Below are 12,821 nucleotides of genomic sequence, written 5' to 3'. Positions count from 1 at the left end.
GCCTTTGGACTTTGGAATTTTAAGTTGATGTTACAACAAATTAAGAATTTTTGGAACTATTGGAAACAGTAGATTGTATTTTGCAGTGTGAGAAAGACAGGAGATTTGGGGGACCCGGGATGAAAAGTAATATTTTGTATGTTTCTTCCAAATCTCTTGTTGAAATTTAATTCCCAATGTCTAAGATGGGAACTAATGGGAGGTGTCGGGCTCATGAGGGCTGATACCCTATGAGATTCATTCCCTTCCTAGCTGTAGTGGATAAGGAGGTATTGCTCTGTTTCCCAAGGGTGGTGTTAAAAACACTTGTCACCTCTTTCTCACTTTCTTGCTTTTTTTCTTGCTGTGTGATCTCTGCACATATGGCCTCACCTCCACCTTTCATCATGAGGGCAAGGAGACTGAGACCTTCATCAGAAGCAGACACTGGTATCATGCTTCTTATACAATCTGCAAAACCTTAAGCAAAATAAAGTTATTTTCTGTATAAATTACGTACTTCTAGGTGTTTTTTTTTATAGCAACACAAAAAAGTCTAAGACATGTGGTTTGTTTTGTTTTTCTTATTTTATTTTTAGCCTTGGAATTCATCTCTCTTAAAACACAAGATAAACACAAGCTGCAGAATTAGAGATTTCAGGGACCACACACACAAAAGAACACAGTCTGTGCAAAAATAGCTTTCAAAAGCCATTAAACCAGCAGTTAATTATAGTCTTATACAATCAAAACTAGCATCCTTGAAAAAGGGAGATAGTCTTTCCTTTTTCATCTTAATACTTACATGTTTAGTTTTCAACAACAACAACAACAGAATTCACAGGCATAAAAACAAACAGGAAAAGATTTCCCTGAATGGGGAAATTAAGAAAAGAACTAATTGACAGAAACTATCCCTGAGGAAGTCCATACATTGGACTTACAAGGAATAAAACTTTAAAACAACTGTCTTTCATATGTTCAAATAAAGAAAGAGCCAAACAAAACCAGGAAGATGAGGAATGAAAATAGAATATGAGTGACTTACTAGGAAGAAAACCTTATCTCATTTTAATACTTAAATGTTTAGTTTTCAATAGCAAATCAAATAACAACTTGGTAATTGAAAACAAAATAATGGAAATAAAATTTTTACTAGATGTGTTTATCAGAATTATTTAGGCAAAAGAAAGAATCAGTGAACTTGAATATAGTACAATTTACATCCATCAGTATGAAGAGCATAAAGAAGAAAAGAATGAAGAAAAGTTAACAGAATCTAAGAGAATTGTGGGGCACCAAGATATGCAATAGAAGAATCCCAGAATGCGAAGAGAGAGAAAAAAAGTTAGATAAATATTATTTAAAGAAATTGTGGCCATAAATTTCACATATTTGATAAAAGATACGAATCTACAAATCCAAGAAACTTAATAAAATCTGAGTAGGATAAAGCCAAAGAGAGTCACAGTGAGATACATTGTCAAACTGTCAAAATCCAAGAGAAAGAGAATTTCTCTTGAAAGTTGCAAGAGAAAAGCAACTCATTACATGCAAGGAATTGTTAACAAAATTAATAGCCAATTTTACAAACAAACAAAAAAACTCAGGGAGATAAGAAGGTAGTGGGAGAATATATTTAAAATGCTAAAAGAAAAAAACAAAACTGTCAACCAAAAATTTGATTGTCAGCAAAATTATTCCTCAAAAAATGAAGGAGAAATTAAGACATTCCCAGGTAAACTGAAGTTGAGGGAGGTTGTTACCAGACAGTCTGCAAGACCTTTTAGGTATGCTAAAAGAAGTCCTTAAAATTGATATAAACAAACCATATACAGCAACTCAAAGATGTATAAAAATACAAATATCTTTAGTAAAGGCAACTACAGAGTTAACATTAAAGTCAATAATTATACGTTTTTGGTTTGTAGCTCAACTTTTTATATTCTACGTGATAGAAAAGCAAATGTATAAAATAATTAGAAATTAATATATTAAAAGCATAGTGTATAAAGACATAATATGTTGCAACACAGAGAGCGGACAGAGCTAGATGGGAGCAGATATTTTGCATGTTTTTCAAGCTCAGTTGATATTAAACTAGATTGTTATAAATTTAAGATGTTTGTTACAACCTGCTACTGTAAACCAAAATTGTAAATCATGGTAACCAGTAAAAATATATTTTAAAAATATATACAAAAGGAGTGAGAGGAGTATCTAAATGGTACATGGCAAAAATAAAACAAACACAAAAGAAGTTGAAAATTGAGCAAATGAGGAACAATAGAGGTATGACACACAGAAAGCAAATATAAAAATAGTGGAAGTCTTATCTTTAATTATTTTGTGTACAAGTGGATTAAATTCTGCAATTGAATTGTAAAGCTTGGTATAATGGGGTTTTTTAAATCTTAATATTATTCAAAGTGATCTACAGATTCAATATAATCCCTACCAAAATTTCAACAGCCATTTGTACAGAAATGAAAAATACAATCCTCAGATTTATATGACATTTCAAGGGGCCTAGAGTAGCCAAAACAATCTTGAAAAATGCTCAACATTATTATTCGTTAGAGAACTGCAAGGTAAAACTATAAAGAGGTACCACTTCATACTCATTAGTTAGCTATAATTTAAAACAAAGGAAATAGCATGGATATGGGAAATACTGAATTCATACATTGCTTCTGCAAATATGAGATGATTCAGTCACTATTGTAACTATTTTGGCAGTTTTCCAAAAAGATAAACATAAGATGATTGTATGATCCTTCAATTCTACTCCTAGGCACATACTCAAAAGAATTAAAGAGGGACTCAAGCAAGTTTATGTATGCATGTTTATAGCAGCACTCAAGTGGAAATAGCTCATATAATTTTCATTTATTGATTCAATGGAATATTATTCCACCATCAAAAAGGAATGAATTAATGACACATGCTGCAACATAGATGGACCTTGAAATTATAATGCTAAATAAAGAAGTCAGGCAGGGGGCCATGGCTTATGCCTGTAATCCCAGTACTTTGGGAGGCCAAGACAGGTGGATCAACTGAGGTTGGGAGTTCGAGACCAGCCTGACCAACATGGAGAAACCCCCATCTCTACTAAAAATACAAAAATTAGCCAAACGTGGTGGTGGGCACCTGTAGTCCCAGCTACTCAGGAGGCTGAGGCAGGAGAATCATTTGAACCCAGGAGGTCGAGGTTGCAGTGAGCCAAGAATATCCCAACGCACTCCAGCCTGGGCAATGAGAGTGAAACTGTGTCTCAAAAAAAAAAAAAAAAAAAAAATTAAAATTAAAATTTAAAAAAAAACAGACACAAAAGTTCTGAAATACTATATGATTCCATTTATATGAAATGTAGTTAATTAATAAATCCATAGAGACAGAATGCAAGTAGATGGTTGCCAGTGGGTATGGGGGTCAGGATGAAGATAAGCTGCTAAATAGGTAAGGGATTTTGTTTTGGAATTACATAAATGTTTTAGAACTAAAGAGAACTGTTGGTTTTACAACATGGTTAACATACTAAATGTCACTGAATTGTTCATTTTTAAATGGTGAATTTTGTTATGTGAGTTTACAAAGAAAGAGGATAGTTCTCTCTAGGGGAAACATCTTTGCTCCAAAATCCTAATGATTTTGTGCTGTAATTCTACTATGGCTTGCCAAAAGCTCCATTCAACATTCTCGAGGATCAAAAACACTTCCGGTTTCATTGGATTTGCTACTTTACAAAAGTGGCAAGACAGGAGCCCAGCCCTGCTACAGGACTAATTGCTAATTGCTAATTTGTAATGTGCTCTATGTTACTCTGAACACCAGTGGATTTATGAGTTACTTAGTAAATGGTTTAAAACAGACACTCAAATGTAATATATATGGCCTCCATAATCTAAAAAGCCCATACAAAATGCCTTTGAGTCTCTTTCCATGGACATGAACAACATATCCTTCATTATAGAGAAAATAACACAAATGTCACAGACCACTGGGTCTCTGAAAACTTCAACCATGTGTCAAGTTTCCATTTTTACCAGATTTGCTTCCCACTTCCTGGCCTTTATTTATATTCTGCATTGGGTACTATAATAATATCATTGATCAGATAAAAGAAGACAAATTTGAATAAGCTTCAGCAGCAACTTCAAAAGTTACCAATCTCTACAAATGATGTCTGTAGATTATGATTTAATGCATTTGCTACAAAGTTACATCTGTATAATAAAATATGATTTTTCACTTAGATCAAATGATTGCTTTTCTAATTTCACTTATATTTGATTTCAAAAATTCTTTTGAATATACAGAGTAAGGAAAAATTGCTAATAAGTTGATTTCAGTATCAGAAGGAAGATTTTACAACTAGTTAAAAGAAGTGAGACTTTTATAAGTTCTAGCAGATGTTTCAAACATAAAATTAATTGGGATAATTACAATAATGGGTAAGATTTTAATCCATTTAGAGAATCTAAATAAAGTGGTTAGAAGTTTATTCCATCGAAGAAGAAACATATGATGTTATTTTAAATACAATTTTAAGTTCAGCTAAAAAATTTAATTTTGAGAATTAATTTGTGCAGTAAAAATACAAATGAAAATTTTAATCAAGCACAGCCTTATATTCTTTAGCAAAGAACAATTTTACTAAATGAATGGACCTACGTAAATGTATTTGGAATTGTTTATAGTACACATATAATTCCTAATTGCTCTCAAACAAGCATCAGTATTCTAATGATGTAGATACAAAGCAAAGCCAAAATATATCAATGTTTGCATATATACAGAAAAACTGAATGACAATTAGCATGACAAAAATATTGACTACAAAAATTCAGCTATGACAGCATATTCTTTGTTGCTTGACATCAGTCAAATTTTAGAAATGTATAAGCCTTTGAAGAAGTACTTTATAAATTAAATGTGCTAAAATGGTATTGGACATTGTTCAAGTAAGTTTTCTAAATTTGTCATGTATTTTATTAAAAATAGGCTGTAAAACATTAATCAGCATATTCAATCAATGGAGTATAAGAGAATCAGTTTTTGTGCTTTCTAAAATTTGAAACTTTTGAAAGCAAAGCTTAAAAACAGAAAGGCATTTAAATTTAATTCTTCAAAAGAAAAAAATGAAACAAAAATTTAAGCAAGAAGAATTGAAATAGAGTTCAAGATTTTTAAAACTTCTATAATTATGCTTTCAAATATCGCAATTGTAGGGATAATTTTTAAATAAAGATTCTATTTTCATTTCAATAGGTTGATATTCAGCAAAAGAGTAGAATGAAATTGAGATGACTTCTGGCTTTATAGCATCTGACTTTGATAAAATAGTCAAAAGAATTATAATTACAAATAACTTATTTGATAAGATTTTGGTTACAGAAATATTTTTCAAAGAAAGGTACACTTGACTGAGGCCAAATAACAGTCCTTTGAAAATATATTATCTAAAGTAGATACCAATTTTGATACAAAAAATAGAATTATGACTAACCTCCATTTAGCAGTATTTTCTCTGAAATTATAAAGTTTCTCAGCACTTTTAAAGAGAGAGTACTTTTTCATTTAGAAAAATTATGATCTACAAAGAAAGATTAATTGAAAATGTCAACAGTTTGAAATGTTTTACTCATAAAAGGCAACTTTGAATACTTTTTAGACATTTTATTTTTAAAATATTTAATAAGTACATATTGAAAATAAAACCTCCTAAAAAATACCTGTGACACAAGTAAGTCACAAATTCATGATACATGAGTGTTTGCCAAGAATAAAACTTTTCTTTATTGTAATTTTAGACAATCAATAAAAAGTTTATTTTGCCAGGCACAGTGGCTCATGCTTGTAATCCCAGCACTTTGGGAGGCCGAGGCAGGCGGATCATGAGGTCAAGAGATCGAGACCATCCTGGCCAACACAGTGAAACCCCATCTCTATTTCTAAAAAAAGTTTATTTTATGTTGCTTTAATGTATACAAAAACACATTATTAGGTTTTAGAAAAAGTTACAGAAAATAATTATGGTCATTTTACACATCTAACAATAAAATAAATCCAATTTATTAATCAATAGATAAATATTCCAAAATGATAGAATTTTAATTCCATAAATTATATGGTCAGCCTATCACCCTCCTTAATCCTCCTTAATCCATTTATACCTAATGCCTGACCTTGAGAATTAATTTTTGCAGTAAAAATACAAATAAAAATTTTAGTCAAGCACAGCCTTATATTATTTAGCAAAGGACAATTTTACTAAATGAATGGACCTAGGTAATAAAAATGTAAATCACAGGGCACCAAAAATGAATCACCACGTTATCTCTAATGCCCACTAAACAAATATAAATAAATACACATTATGAGAAATAATGTAATGTGGGAGTTAAGAGAATGGATTCTGGGGCCATATGAAGTCTGTGTTCCCAGAATTGCCACTCTGTAGCTGCCTGACTTTGCTTTAATTTCTTCATCTGTAAATGAAAATGATAGTCATAGCTTAGTCATGACAATCAAATGAGTCAATATGTGCACTTACAGCAGCGTAGAACCTAATAACATGTCTTTTTTGTCTTATTTTTGCAATCTAAGTAGTAGTGAATTATTACAACCACACTAGAATTCTCTGCTCTTCACAATTTCCCTTTCACTTTTATTGATGTCCTCAAGTCCCTTGTTTTGAACAACTTGAGAGCAGCTTGAATTCCACTACCCATCTTCCCTTCCCTGTATCCCTATCCTTATTTTCATTTACACTGTACCTAATTCCTTTCATATTTCAGCCTGTCTTGTGGCAAACCAATCCTAAATACTGACTTTCTCTTTGCCCAATTTGCCAAACATAGCATATCAGCAGTAAGAACACTTCTGAATTCAATTCATCAACAGATTAGGAGGTGTTGCAGATAAATCAATATTTCCAGATGAGATTTCCAAAGGTTCAAAGGGAAACTCTGATGGGTTTCTCTTGCCACTGGTCTCTAAGGTAGAACACAAAAGATTATGGATGGTGTCATCTTCAACATGTCCACCAGGCGACAGTCCAGCAGTTATCTTGTTTGACTTGAATTCATTGGCTGTACTAATTACTGAGATGGCTTCATGTGTGATCATACCAAGCAGCATCTCTCTTTGGATTTAGAGTTCTAGCAAAAAAGAAGCAAGAATGGCATCTAGCTCAGAGATGATCTGCAAAAAGACAAAGCAACCAAAAGGAGCAGAAATGACTGGCCACAAGTTTCAAACAAATGCTTTCCTTTAATAACATTTACTAGTGAAACAAACACAGAATAAGATGACAATGCTTGGCTTGCAGGAAAAAAATTGGCTTAGTGTATTTAGCAAAATTTTCATGTAAATTAAAGAGTTTAAGTTTTCCTGAGTGCCAAAAAGCGAAATCTCACCCACATTCCAAATCCTAGGGGGTCTCTGGATAAAGGTAATTGAATCAAAAATGACATGTTATTTTGTGACCAAATGAAGAAGAGACTGTTTCCTCTAATCAAAGAATTATGGGAAATTCAGTAACAAATTCTTTCTCCTCTCTTCCCACAGGTTCCTGCCATGCTTGTTTAATCTGTGTTCAAGATGTTTACCAGATAGCTAATTGGCATCCTTCTCCTCTGCTCCTCCTTATGCCAGATTCCCACTCCGTGTTGGGAATGAACCACCTACTTCTACTGCTTGGCTTGACACTATGACTCTGTGATCTTCTCTCAACCACAGGCATTGGCCACATTACTTCTCAGTTCCAGATACAATGATACAACTCCTTCTTCTCCCACATTTATGCATCCACCCAACTCTCTTCATGACACCAAAGTAGGGAAAATATCCTCCTATCCTTTAGAGTCCTCCTTGTGAAGAAGGCTCTCATTAGGCCATAAACGGAGCTACCATGTACTTTTTCTAATCTAATCTTTTGGGCTTGATCAGCATTACACTCAGCAAACTAGACTAAAAATTGCCCCTTTCCTCCAATAATCAACCTTTGTCCTAGTATCAGGCTTGCGTACAATATCTCCATCTTGCTTTGGTCATTCATTCTACAATCATTTCCTGAGAACTTACCTTGTGCCCTGCTCTGAGTTAGAAGCTAAATGCACAGATATAAGAGTTTCTAACCTTGTTTGTACTTGTCTTCTAGGCTACTATTTTAAAAAGCAAAGTACCACAAACCAGATGGCTTAATACAACAGAAGTTCATGATTCACAGTTCTAGAGGCCAGAAACTCAAAATCAAGGTGTCAGCAGGTTAGTTCTTTTGGAAAGCTCTGAGCGAGAACCTCTTCCATGTCTGTCATCTAGCTCCTGATAGTTGCTAGCAGCCCTTGGCATTCCTAGACTTATAAATGCATCACTCCAATCTCCTGCCTCCCTTGTCATATAACCGTCTTCCCTGTGTGTCTCTGTGTTTTCAAACTGCCTTCCTATAAGGACACCAGTTATTGTATTAAGGTCTACCATAATCCAGTATGACCTCATCTTACATAAGCTTATTATATCTGCAAAAATCCTTTTCAAAATAAGATCACAATAAGACCACATTCAGAGTTTCCAGGAGGACATGGTGACACCATTCAACCCAGTACACTTTTCTTAAGAAGTTCATAATCTAGTGGTAAATAGAGATAATTAAAGAATAAATTACCACCCAGTTTGATGCGAAGTCTGAAAAGGATAAGCTATTATGCTATAGAAATATGAAGGAGAAACATCCAACTAGCTTGGGATTAGGAAAAAATCTCTCCTTGATTCTACGTCCTTCAATGAGGGTGGAATGATAGATAAAAATCAGATAGGGGAGGGAATATAGAAAGGTGACCAGGATGTATTAATTCCCTAATAGGTGCTAGAGACCATGAATCTAAGGTAGCACCCATTTCTAGGTTTGTCGAATGTTCTCTAAATAAAACAAGCAATCATGATGCAGGAGAAAAGGAAGGCATATATTTGTGTTTACCCAAGCTCATGGTATAATGGAGGGGCAGAGGGAGAAAGGGATGAGGCTATTGGTGAGAATGTAGAAAAAGAAGTGAACCTGAGAAGACATTGATAGATGGAAGAGAGCAGAAAAATAACTAAGGTTCTTCTGCCTTATTAAATTTAAAGATTAGGTGAGGAACTTAGATGTCAGAAGACACAGAACTTCATGTTCAGAGGATAGTAAGTTCCAGAAGTTGAAAGATCCTAGGTGTCAGGAAATTGGATGGATATTTCTGCATGTGACCTAAAGTAAAATCAGGTCTTAGGGTAGAGTAGAAGACTAGACTAGGTTCCCAAGTTGCTTAAATCGTAGTAAGTGACCAAACAAATAGCAGAAAGGGAGAATTGGAAAGTTTTATAGTTGGATGTCATCAGCTTTGATAACTATCATAGTTGCTAATATTTATTGTTTTCTATGAGCCAGGTATGAATATATACATATATATCAATTTAATATTTGAAATATATTCATGGGTATATGCATATCTACTGTTATTTTCTTCAATTTACAGGTGAACACTATAAAATCAAAGTCAAATAGCCGTTCAGTAAGTGGTATAGCAGCATTTTGTTCTGTCCATCCAAACCCTGGTTTTGCACACTTAACTACTACCTAAGATGAGGGAGCTGGTTTATTTGGGTCAGAGAAATAATTGGAAGAGGCACTGAGGGCTTCCCACCTTGGAATGAGCATCTGCTGATGAAGACTGCCATAAATCAGCATCAGCAGAATATATAGAATGTTAGTTTTATCAGGTAGAGGCAAACCTAGTGAGGACTTTGATGATAGGCATTGCTGGTTTAACATATATCAAGACCTTAAAGGCTCCAGTGCTAGAGGAAGTGCAACCGCGTGAAGGTGGATTTTAGAAGCAGAAACTCTAAACAATATGGATTTAAGACAATATGTGCATTTTATTACAGAATAAACAGTTGAAGGGATATGAGGCAGAAAGTTTGGGCTAGTTGTATGATTTCACAAAAGAATCTAAATAGAGCTGTTTACCACCAGGATGGATTATAGCTCAGTGAGCTAGCAGAGGCTTGGTGATGCCACTAGACAAGGCATTATAAGCATCTTCACATAAGGCATAACATTTATGCTGCCAGGTTAACTGATATATTTATATTCACAATAAAGTTTATCTTAGATTCTCTCTGGGCTGCAGATCAAAATTTTAAGAAGGTAGGTCTCTACTCCATTTCAAGGCTGCTTGTTAACTGATCCAGTCATTCTTTGTCTTTGTCATTGGGTGATCAGCTAAGTTTGGCTATGGAAAGCACATACCAGGCTTGCAGGTAACTGAGGCTTGCTGAGGCCAGAGATTATCCTCCAAGCTGCCATTCTAAGCATGGTAACCCATATCTTACCTATTAAACAGATGCAGTGCAGCAGGTTCTGTGTGAATTCAAAGAAAGGAGGACTCAAACAAGAGATGAGAGACTACTGGGATTTCAAATATTGATCACATCCTTGTCCAAGTAGAGGAACATTTTCTACATCAGATCCCAGCAAATGAGCTCATGATAATACTGTGAAATCAAGACTTCCAAATCCCTTACCCAGGAAAGACTCAAATATAAACAGACATTCAAAGCCACTTAAGACACAGACAAAAGCATTGTCTGCCAGAATATACAGGCTACCAAGTTGACAATCGTGCATCCATACATATATATGTGCACATATGTGCATGAGTGTGCACACATTCACCACATACACACACACATAAGAAAAGTGATGGATCTGGTCTAATGCAGGAGAGGGAAAACCCTTAGCATGGTGCTGACTACACAAGGAATAATAAAGTTAGAAAATCCCCACTTGTACTGTGACTAGTCAATGAATATTTCATGGGGAAAAGGATACTTACATAATCTCAAAGTTTCTTCCCACAATTTATTTTTTAGCAAAAGGGAAAACATAGTAATTTCAAAGTTGAGAAACCTGGTGAATTACCATGTTAACCACGTGATTAAAGTTAATGTAACTAATATCGGGAAATCTAGAATCATATGATATTTGATACGAATGCATTGAGAAGGATACAACATTGTTCCTGTTCCACAAGTGTGAAGTAATAATAACATAAATAAATAAATTAATTAATTAATTAAATAATGAGGAGACATCAGACAAACACAAATTGATGGGCATTCTAACACTGTGTTTGCAGTCTTCAAAAACATCAAGATAAGAAACACAGGAAAATCTGAGACACTATTTCATATTAAAGGAGACTGAAAATTTATGACAATTAAATGCAATGCCTTTAGTATTAGATTACTAAACTGAGAAAGTAACTATACAAAGGACATTGTGGGACAAATGGGCAAGTCACTTAACCATTCTGTGTCTCATTTTTCTAAACTGACAAAGGAGGCTAAACCTATTCATCTCCAGAAGTTATTAGAGCATGAAATGAGATATCTTTGTGAAGTATGTAGCACAGGTCTGAGCATAATAAATATCTAATATATACTCACTGATAGCTTTCTTATTCACCATAGTCCCCTTTCTCCACTCTATAATTTATTCTTACTTTGTAGTTGGGCTCATTCTGACAGTGTGATTTGTTTTTGCCACCTAATTGTAGCCTTTAGGGTAACTTTTGCAACTGCCCAATGCCAGGTTGTGATAAGTTAGCTTCTGGCCTTTCCTGTCTCTCCTACCTGCCTATAGTGTCTGTGTGTGAGTGTATCTGAGTGTCTCAGCCTTCTCTCTTGATATTGCCTACATTTGTTCTCAAATGTCATTCTCAGTAATACTTTCCCTGACTACATTTAAATGAAAATCTACAGCCACTAAGCAATTTCTAACCTCCTTTATTTTTCTTCATTTTTTTCTCATAATATGTATACTTTCACACACAACAGGCTTTTACTTGTTTTATTATTATTATTATTATTATTTTCTATCTTCTCCTCATTGAAATGTAATCTCCAGGTGGGCAGGATATTTTGGCTGTTCTTATTTGATATGTCTCCAGCATCTAAAACAGAACTGACACTTCATAGATGCCTATTGAAGGCATGATAAAGGCATTTATAAAAGACATTCAGAAATACTTGTCAATGAATGAGTTTTTCTCATTTGCTTGGCAGGCGCCCTCTCCTTTCTTAGATGAGAAGTGCATGTGACACACATGGCAGCCACTGTGAGCCAAAGTGGGAATTTATGGGCATTAGTTAGATTGATCAGTATTTCTCAAACTGGGCTTCACAAATAAAAATTCGGAAGTTTATGAATTCATGTAGAACTAAAAAGATGAATTAATTCTCTATCATTGTAATGGAGGAATTATATAAATGATAGTGAAAACTGGGGACATGTGAAAAAAAAAAAAGTTCTCATTCAGAAACTAGGGATAAAAAGAAAACAGAAATAAAGGCATTTTAAGTGAATGTGAGGGAAGAAGGAAGTGTCCAATTATATCTAATAATTTAGGTTGTCACCATAAAAAGTTTCTAAATATTTCAAAAGTAACAATATCTTGAATGTATACTTTTAAATAAAAGTGTTAATTTTTTTCGTGCTAAGAAAATGCTCATTCACAATTTCAAAATTAAACTAAAAAAGTATATTTTGGTAAGGACTGTTAATGTGAGATCTGTCTGGTTAACAATATATTAAGTGTCTAATGAATTACATTTGACTATAGGAACAATGTTGTACAGGAGCTCTCCAGAGCTTATTTATCTTGTTTAACTAAAATTTCATACCCATTGGTTAGAAACTCCCTATTTACTCTTCTTCTAGTTCCTGGTAATTACCATTCCATTCCTTGATTCTCTGAATTTGACTATTTGAGATACCTCAGGATAGGGTAATCACA

Source organism: Saimiri boliviensis, chromosome 12 (assembly GCF_048565385.1).
Source record: "Saimiri boliviensis isolate mSaiBol1 chromosome 12, mSaiBol1.pri, whole genome shotgun sequence".
Classification (NCBI taxonomy): Eukaryota; Metazoa; Chordata; class Mammalia; order Primates; family Cebidae; genus Saimiri; species Saimiri boliviensis.
This window is presented reverse-complemented; position numbering follows the sequence as displayed.